This window comes from Mustelus asterias, chromosome 1 (genome assembly GCF_964213995.1).
Source record: "Mustelus asterias chromosome 1, sMusAst1.hap1.1, whole genome shotgun sequence".
In the NCBI taxonomy this organism is placed as follows: Eukaryota; Metazoa; Chordata; class Chondrichthyes; order Carcharhiniformes; family Triakidae; genus Mustelus; species Mustelus asterias.
Window position 1 is genome coordinate 68,731,600 of NC_135801.1, and position 10,367 is coordinate 68,741,966.

Sequence of the window (10,367 nt, forward strand, 5' to 3'; positions counted from 1 at the left end):
ATAATATGATCTAAATATTGTATTAATCCCTACATAGCAGTAAACCACAGATAAATTGTTCACTTAATATGCATGCATTGAAGTATTGAACTGCCCTAATTTGATGTTAAATAGCATTACTGCAGCAACAATAAAATTTAAACCTGTTATCTTCTTTCCAGCATCCAGTAAAATTTATATGACAGGGTTCAAAGGTTATAAAATGTGTTGTGAGAATAGTCCTCTCCTTCCCGCCCATTCTCTTTGTGTATACTCTATCAAAAGAGTTCATAACTTTAAAGACCTCCATTAGATCACTTTTCAGTTTTCTTCTTTCAATAGAAAGGAGACCCATTTTGTTCATCTGTTCTGTTCATCTTTTCCTGATAGGTATGCTTCTACATTTTTGGTATCAATTAATTGTAAGAAGGGTGGCAATATAATTTTGATTAATGTCATACATAAGAACATAAGAACTAGGAGCAGGAGTAGGCCATTTGGTCCCTCGAGCCTGCATTCAACCCTCCTTTCAATAAGATCGTGGCTGATCTTTTTGTGGACTCAGCTCCACTTACCCGCCCGCTCACCATAACCCTTAATTCCTTTACTGTTCAAAAATTTATCTATCCTTGCCTTAAAAACAGTCAATGATGTAGCCTCAACTGCTTCACTGGGCAGGGAATTCCACAGATTCACAATCTTTTGGGTGAAGAAGTTCCTCCTCAACTCAGTCCTAAATCTGCTTCCCCTTATTTTGAGGCCATACCCCCTAGTTCTAGTTTCACCTGCCAGTGGAGACAACCTCACGGCTTCTATCTTATCTATTCCCTTCATAATCTTATATGTTTCTATAAGATCTCCCCTCATTCTTCTGAATTCCAATGAGTTTAGTCCCAGCCTACTCAGTCTCTCCTCATAAGCCAACCCTCTCAACTCCAGAGTCAACCTAGTGAATCTCCTCTGCACTCCCTCCAATGCCAGTATATCCTTTCTCAAGTAAGGAGACCAAAATTGTACACAGTACTCTAGGTGTGGCCTCACTAGTACCTTATACAGCTGCAACATAACCTCCCTGTTCTTAAACTCCATTCCTCTAGCAATGAAGAGAAAATTCCATTTGCCTTTTTATGAAGCACAAGACTTAGACTAGTGCCTTCAATAATGTTGGTCTCTCTCATTGGCCTGTATTTTGTGGTCAGTGGTGAATGTTGACTATGCTGACAGCTATCCAATGTTTTTGTTGACTTTGAGCAGAAACCTTCTTCTAACAGGTGTCAGATTGAGATTTTATAGGTGATAACTGGCATGTGTGAGCAACAACTAACCAGTTTGAAGAGTCTTTACTGAGACATGCAGTCTAATCCAGGAAGTTTAAACCATGAAGTAAACTCAAATAGTGATTGGGATGAAAGATGGGAAAGTTAAAAGAGACAACTGAAAACTTTATTAAATTATAATTTAATAAAAATAAATAAACTAAATTAACTCAATGTAAGGCCATCAAGTTGCAGGGCTCCCTCCTTAAATGGTGTGTGTTCCGAGCTCCAGCATTACTCTGGCTGGGTTTGCTTGCTCATGTTTGTTGTGGTTGAGTTTATCCTGCAATGATATGGATAGGGAGAGTGTAGGCCGCAGTGTTGACATTTAAGATGGTGGTGAGATGTGCCTGGTGTGGGTCTTGAATGGGAGTTGGAGTGTGAGGAGCATAGCAGTTACTGGGGGAACATGGTAATGTTGGGGGGGGGGGGGGGGGGGGGACAGCGCGGGCTGGAGTTGTGCAGTTAAGCAGCCTTGCATGAAAGCAATCAACATCCTCTCACTGCTGTACCTGGCAGTCAGAGTTCACAGAGAAGTGGACTGAAACTTCCTGTCCAGCAATCCTCGCACCATTGACAGAGTGAGGGTTTTAGTTTTCACTGCATTCACCCTCCCCTCAGTGAGAGGGTCTTTATGCCTCATGCGGCAGGGTAGCTCCCCATCACTGACCCCACACTGCCCTTGCAGCCTGGCCTCTCCCAAAACAGAACCCCAGGACCTCATAGTCGCACCCAGTGCTGCCCCTCTATTGTGGCCACCTCCTACGCAGTTTGCGCTCCAGCAAGGAAGGGAGCCCACTCAGCTACTGTTTGAATACAGCATGGAGGAACCAGGAAGTGATGCTTGCTTGGCAGCCAGCCCATCCTTTCGGAGCAAGGGGTGATCTGATATACAGGGAAGGTAAGGCCTCGGAGCGAGCCGCACACGCAGCCCCCAAACCCCTCTCCCCCGATGGTGACAGTGACCCTCGTCCCGGCCCAGAGCTGCACAAGAAGTAATAGCATCCTGAGCGCTCACCTCCGATACCCCCCTTGGAAATGATGGCGCCAGGTTCACGCTTATAGAGCGCTGTTGTAAATGGCACCAATGCGACATCACACCGGCGCCAGCTGAATATTTGTTGGGTGCTCAATCTCCGGAGTGAGTGCTTGCTGATGATATGCTGATGCGTTCAAATTAGGTTCCCGCCCTTCCCGGCGTGTTCCACATCACGCCATTTGCGAGGTTCGTTCAAAATTGGAAAACGCGATCTTGCCGGCAAGAATTATGCTTTTCCGACCTCTCCGCATTTTGAGCCTGCACTGCCATTCCCGCGGACGGTGAATGTGGGCTCAGGATCCCGCCCTTTGTGTTTAGATATCTATTTCTTATATGAAATAAGAGTACCTTGTGATGCACCATTGATTACGCAAAGACTCGTTGTTGCGTAACAACAGGCTTTTATTAACAAAGAACTGGAGCACTCCCAAACCGATAGCTAATCCGAACTGAAGCAAAAGGTGCGGAGAGCAGTCGCCTTTATACCCCGAGGAGGGCGGAGCCCCGGATTGAGGCAGCAGGGGCATGTCCAGGCATATCACATAAACTATCACATAAACAGACAACTACAGTGGTTCACCACACCTTGAATCTCTCTGTGCCTTCAAATCAAAATCAATGTCCTGGCAACTGTTTCCACCCTAATTTTAGTTCCTTTCTGATTTGTTGGTATCATCAGAACTTCGGGATTTTATTTCAGGTCATTACTACTCCTACAGCAAAGCTTTTTCTCATGCATCAACACATCAGAATAAAAGATTGTGTTAATTTATCATTAAAAATAATGATGTTGTTTAGTTAGTCCTGCCCATGCCAAAATGTTGTCAAATTTGTTAACCTTTGAAATAGGAAATCATACAAGGTCCATCTGTGCCAGCTGTGCCTCTTCTTGCATGTTTAGGTAAAAATATTCGTTAGGCACTCTCATGCTGAGTCACTTCAGTCAGCAGATATGATCTGTACAAATATTGAAATTAGGCTTTAATAATGCAAATGACACACAATTGCACCCTTAAGTGTCATTCATGTTGCTGCTAAATTATTTTTTTCAAATCAAAGATGTTGTAAATTCCCCGGTGTTTCTGTCCACAGACACTCTGAATGACAATTTGTTTCGAAGTGTTCATGTAAGTAATGTCAGTGCTGATAGGTCAGGTTGCACTCAGGTCAATCAAATTCTCAATGACCCCTCCCACCTCCATTCCTTTGCACCTCTATCCAGCGTAAAACATTCTCTGGCCCGGCTGTCTAATGAAGCTCATGGAGAATGGTTACATAAGTGAAGGATTGGAGGGTTGTCACTCAACTGGACCCCAGCACGAATCAACATCTTCAGGAAAGGAGAGATAAAGGCGGGAAAGTGAAAATGTTGTGGTGGATTTTACAAATGTGAGCTTCCTTGATGAAGGAAGAGGTTAGGAAACAAAGGAACCCACCCTTTACCGGTCAGTTTCATGGCAAAAATAGGTAGGATTTGCAGAGTAGGTTGGCACCGATGGCATTGTTTCAAGGACCTCCAAAAATATGCGGGTTTAGGTGGAATGCCCATGTTAAATTTTTGCCCCTTAGTGTCTAGCAGGGTAAATACATGGATTTATGGAGATAGGGCCTGGATGGGATTGTTGTTAGTGCAGGTTCAATGGGCTGAAGTTAGCCTGAATACAACCCAAACCAAGATTGCATCAGTACTGCGGGCAGCAGGACATGAAACATGACCTTTTTTGGTCCTGTTTTGTGTCCAAGAATCAGGTGAAGCGATAATCAAATTTGCCCCTTATATCTGCCATATGTTTATCTAAGGTGTGTAATATATTTAGTTCGCGACAGTATTATGATATATTACTTCAATAAATTTCTGTTTTATTGCAGTGGCTGGAGCACTGTCGACTCTGGAAAACATCAGGCACTGTATCTTGGGTCTTGCACAGCCACACGAGATCGATCAGTATAAATTCCATCTTGGAGAACACAAGTTGAAAAGAAGCTCTTCGCCTTGCTGTTCGTCAGTCACTGCTGAATCCAGAGAGTGAATTTACTGATTAACAGGATGATTTTCCTGAGAGCTGTAGCTAAGAACAGTACAACAAACATAGCAATGCTACTTGTTATTGCGGTGCCAGTAAAAATAGGACAACCAACAGTCCCAGATTTACACTTATTTTCTCCCTTTATTTAAAATGATTACCATCAGTGGAAATAAGGTCAGATAGAACTTGGCCTTATCTCATTCCACATTGAAATATTTATGTTGCCAGGTTAAGGAAGCCTTGTTACAGAGCCCCTCCTCAACAAGCTGCGCATATTGCTGTGCATATTGCGTGAAGCTTGGATAAATAGATAAAATTGTTAAACAAAAAATCTGCACATTCTACCGGCAAAATTAATGCTTGGTGTTTGAGAAAGATGACTTCCTCAGCAGGATAGCTGGATAGACAAAATAAATAACTGTCCTTGAGGAATGATATCAATGTGTTTTAAAATGTGTAACTAAGGGGAACAATGGGCTTTTTTGCTTTAAAGGAAGTGAAAAATCCTCCATCGTCAGCGAACAGGTTTTTAAAACTCCACTTTTGAAGCTGTCACTTCAACAAAGAGAGCAAAACAGCAAGGTTCAGGGCAGCTATAGGAGAAGAGAACGCCTTAAATCTGGCGCTCAGTGGAATCTCTGCTACTGAGGATGATTGCAACAAAGCATTTGGTGGATACCCTTTCATCAAAGGCAGTCAACTCAAAGTGGGTTGTCTGATTTCAAAATCAAATCAGATACAGCTTTTGGGGCTAAAGGGATCAAGGGATATGGGGGGACGACAGGATCAGGATATTGAACTTAAAGTTCAGCCATGATCAAAATGAATGGAGGAGCAGGCTCAAAGGGCCGAATGGCCCATTCCTGCTTCGATGATCTATATTTCTATGTTGAAAAGGAGTGTGTGAAGGAGGCTCCAAAGGAAAATAGATGCTGGGCGGAATTCTCCGGTTGTTCATGTCTTGCTGCCAGCGAGAATGGAGAATTTTGTGCTGGTTCCAGAGCATAAATCAGACTGAGGGTGCTCTCCAATACAGACCTTCAAGGGTCTCATGTATAGAGGTGGTAATCTGTACTATCCACAAAATGGAGCTACAGAGAGGAATAGAAATCTTGCACCCGAGGAGTTTTATGAGTACAGTGTGTCTACAGAGGAAGAAGAGGAGGGGTTGGACATGGGTAGTCCCCCAGCGGAGAATGGATATGAACTGGAAGCATTGCTGACTTCACCCATTGAGATGCATGCCAAGGGAATACATGACCTATTCATTCAGGAATGGGACTGCTGAGATTTCTGCAGCTGCCATTGCACTCTTGGCAGCCAGCTCCCTGCGGTCACCATTCTGCCACTGCTGTGACACCATGATAAGCTTATAATGCTTTTGAGTGTTGCAATCTATTGAACTACCCTCCACTTGGTACATCGTGAGTCGCCATATTGAAAAGCCCCAGTTCCTTGCTCCTCCTATTGGTGGTGATACACTGGGGGAATAAGAAGCACAAGAGACTTAGCAGTAAAGCACGACACATGGGGTCATTACAAGAAACATCCATGTTACATTCAGCTCAGCAACACTCCCAAGTGAAAATCTTTGTGGAGCTACCTGCATTGCCATGTTTACTTATGAATGCTTCTCATGGTGATCCACTTACACCTGGAACAGATGTGGGGGCAAGTTGCACTTCAGGGCATCTGCACAGACTGGGCCATTTACGCCTGTGCATGGGCCGCTTCTGCCATCAGGACTGGGCGTATCTTTGGTGTTTCTGTTGGAGGCGCCACAAAGCCACCCTCAAAGCCGGGGAGCACCGTAAGCAAAGCCACTATTGCTAGCAGACCTGTCTCCCTCAGCACTTTCAAGTCCACCTCAATGTCCTTACTTACCAAGAGAATCACAGCACTTGGCAGCATGTCCATGCATCTCAAAGCCATTACACCAACTGAATGATCATCACTGCTCAAGATTGAAGAGATCTTACATCCACTCATTATTCTGCTCCATATGACTCTTCATTAGGTTCACCAAGGTCAAGACTCATAGACAGGGTGGCACTCATCGGGTGGATAGACTCCTCCATTGTGTGCACATTGGTGTGCAGAGTGTCTTCAAACTCTGACAGATGGCCACACATGTCCCTTGATGCTCCACAAGCAGCCATTTTGCTAATATCCCCAAGGCTCAGCATCTGTGTGAAATTGAGCTTTGTTGAGCCTATCCTCATTCCTTCAACACACGCACTGCTTGTGCACACACACACAAGCATGCACACGCACATACACACATGTGCACGTGCACACACACACACACACATGCATGTACGCACACACGCACACACACACACACACATTACAGTGTCAAGGGTGAAGTGGAGTTGAGACAGGATCCAGGTCAATCACGATGGAGCAGCGTTGAAAGGCCAATTGGCCTACTCCTGTTCCTCAGCCTTATGTTCCTAGAATTGGGAGGATGGATCAAGTAATTTGGAGTACAGTAAAAGTAAAGGGGTATATGTAAATGGTTTAAAGTTGCAAATGGACAGTTTATCTGTTCTTCTGCAAATAGCAATGCTGGGGTCAGTTCTTTTTAAAATCTCTGTCTGCGCCACCTGGAGAATCAATATCGGCAGAGTTTTAAACTTGCAAGCTGGATTGGAGAGAGAGAGAGAGAGAGAGAAATTGGGGAAGGGAAGGAACCTACTCAGGGACTTATTGCTTATTCGGTTCTGTAGATAAAGCAGGTGCTTGACTTGTCACTTGACCCCCTCTCTCCAATTGCCCAGTGACTCAAATATGGGGTGGAATTTTCCTAAAAATGGCAAAATACCAGGTTCTGACTGAAAACCGACGAGTTTCCTTCCAGAGAAACAGGTAGGTTTTATCCCTAGATCTTCTGACACTTTCGCTGGAACTCTATCGCTTCGCTCGCCACGGAGATGGAGTGGACGAGGGGCAGAAAACAGAAATGTCCGTTGACCTTGGGCAGGAATTTCCGGTCTCGCTCAAACGAGGCTGTAAAACCCCATCCATTGTCAAAAAGAAAGCAGAGGGATGCATTTTGCACTGTCATTCCTGAGGGAAAGCACCTAACGTTGTTGACAAAGCCAGCTCCACAGAGATCAGGGCGCATCTCAAATTGAAGTTAAAGCTCCAGCCCTGACCCCACCCTTGGCCACGTTCTTGGCCATGCCTGCCCCTGGCCCCACCCCTGCCAGTGCCAACATGGCAGTGCCAATCAGGTTGGCACTGTCAAGGTGCCAGGAGGCAGTGCCCAATTGTTTCGCTCACCACCCGGGTGCTACACCTATGGAGGGGTGGGGGGAACCAATGGGAAACTTGGAAGCTATGACGTAAAGCTATCTCTGCATATTTAAATATATGGAAATCTGGTTCACGCTCTTGTTGGGATCTCCCCAGTACAAATCCCGCTATGGCCCTCTGGCAAGAGTTAGTGACCATAACGGGGTTTGTGCCTGTGGTGAGTAGGGCCAAAAATTCGCCCTCATGGTCATGGATAGTGTATTCTAGTTAGTTTGCTGGATCATCGTTGGAAATTCCTCTCTCATCCAGGTCCAAGTGCTTGGGGGCCATTCTCCCAAAAATATTCTAAGTGTCGAATTCGCGTGAAAATTGGAGTAAATTACGTTGTTTTTTTCAGCAGCATTTTCAAAATGAATCTCCCACACTGCAGAGTGCCTAGCGTGGATCATGTGAATCATGTAAAAAATCCAGGGGCAGGGCCTATTCCCACTGGAGAGGCCGGCAGCATAGCGCTGAGCGGGCCACTGCGCATGCGACGATCTGTCAGCACTGAGGTCGGCGCCCCCTGCAGTAGCCCCGCACCCCCGGTCGCTGGGCAGCTCGATCGCTGGCCAGCCCTATGACTCCCCACACCGCTGGTCCTCTGTCCATCCCACATCCTGTGCGTTGGCCCCCCAAACATGCCCGGGTCCAGCCTCGACCACCCCACACCCCCCCGGGGAGTCCCGACCCATCCCCCTCCTCAGTGCCAACCTCCATCCCCACCCCCCCGTAGCCTTGATTCCCCCAGCAGGCCCTCCCGACTCCCACCCCCACCCCACCCCACCCCTCACCCTGGTGGCCAGTCCCAATCAACTGGCCTCCCTCCCCCCCCCATTGCCCCCGTAAGGCCCCACCCCCTTGGCACTGCCTGATGCCTGATAGGCAGTGCCAAGGTGCCCCCTGGGCATTAGCACTTTGCCTCTGGAGGGGCCCAGGATGGCACCACCAAGGTGCCAATGCCCAGGGGGCACTGCCTATTGCCAACCCTCTGGGGGGCCTCGACCCCCCCCCCCTTCACTCCAGCTGGGTCAGGCCACAACTCCCAAGTTGGGGAGCTACAGTAATTCCATTGGAGTGCAATATTCCTGATGGGGGGTAGGGGGAGAGGCTAGCGAGACCAAAGATTTCAGTCCAGGCCCCGCTAATGCCATTTAAAACAGATGCAAATGAAGGGCTGCATATATAATGCAGCTCTGCCAAAATATGCGAGGTGATGCAACAAATGCGAGGTGATGTATTTTGGTAGATCCAATTCAGGTGGGAGCTATAAAATAAATGGCAGAACAATCAGGAGCATAGACACACAGAGAGATCTGGGAGTACAGGTCCACAGATCCTTAAAAGTGGCGGCACAGGTGGAAAATGTGGTGAAGAAAGCATATGGCATGCTTGCCTTCATCAGATGGGGCATTGAGTATAACAGTTGGCTTCTCGGCCTTTTGGCTAAGATCAAGTGTAGTATGTAGAGGATGCTGCGCTTGGTTGAGGTCATTAGGTTACATTTAAGCTTCATTTTCATATGAAGCATTTTTAAAAGCGGCATCCCGGCCTTTTGGCTAAGATGCAAATGAGATCAAGCCTTGGAGGAGGAAACCTCCCCCTCCTCCAATCAGCTTGGCTCATGTAGATCATGCCCAAGACAGGTGTGAAGGCCTTGTCTTGTCAGCCTGGATCGGAAATGTCTCAACTTGGTGAGACTCTGAATTGGACTTGATTTGATTGAATTGGAAAAGTATTTTTAAAAAGTTGGCTTCTCGGCCTTTTGGCTAAAATCAAGTGCAGTTTGTGGATGCTGTGCTTGGTTGGGGTCATTAGGTTACATTTAAGCTTCATTTTCATATGAAGCAATTTTTAAAAGCGGCATCTCGGCCTTTTGGCTAAGATGCAAATGAGATCAAGACTTGGAGGAGGAAAACCTGTGCCTACTCCAATCAGCTTGGCTCATGTAGATCAGGCCCAAGACAGGGGTTGCAGACCCTGTCTTGTCAGCTTGGATTGGGAATGTATCAACTTGTTGAGACTGTGAATTGGACTTGATTTGATTGAATTGGAAAAGTATATAAAAAAACAGTTGGCTTCTTGGCCTTTTGGCTAAGATCAGGTGTAGTATCGACATGCTGTACTTGGTTGAAGTCATTAGGTTACAATTTAGCTTCATTTGAAGCAATTTTTAAAAGCGGCATCTCGGCCTTTTGGCTAAGATGCAAATGAGATCAAGCCTTGGAGGAGGAGCTATGCCTACTCCAATCAGCTTGGATCATGTAGACCATGCCCAAGACAGGAGATGAGAGCCCTGTCTTGTCAGCTTGGAGCGAGAATGTCTCAACTTGTTGAGACTCTGAATTGGACTTGATTTGATTGAATTGGAATAAAAATACAAAAACAAAAGTTGGCAAATTATGTTACAGTTATATAAAATGTTGGTTAGGCCACATTTGGAATACTGTGTCCAATTCTGGTCACCACACTACCAGAAGGATGTGGAGGCTTGGGAGAAAGTTTATCAGGATGTTGCATGGTATGGAGGGTGTTAGCTATGAGGAGAGATTGAATAAACTGGGATTGTTCTCCCTGGAAAGATGGAGGCTGAGGGGCAACCTGATAGAAGTTTATAAAATTATGAGAGGTATAGATAGGGTGAATAGTTGGAAGCTTTTTCCCAGGGCAGAAATGACAATTACAAGGGGGCACACATTCAAGGAAAGG

At 45.9% G+C, this 10,367-nt stretch overlaps 1 non-coding gene and 1 pseudogene across 1 annotated transcript; both read left to right on the forward strand.

Annotated features, from left to right (window-relative positions):
- The first annotated feature begins 9,084 nt into the window (after nt 1–9,084).
- LOC144501725 (U2 spliceosomal RNA) lies at nt 9,085–9,244 on the forward strand (annotated as a pseudogene).
- Nucleotides 9,245–9,732: 488 nt separating this feature from the next.
- Nucleotides 9,733–9,931, forward strand: LOC144501582 (U2 spliceosomal RNA). The gene has a single exon (XR_013499156.1). It is a non-coding gene; the product is annotated as a U2 spliceosomal RNA (small nuclear RNA).
- The last annotated feature ends 436 nt before the right edge of the window (nt 9,932–10,367 follow it).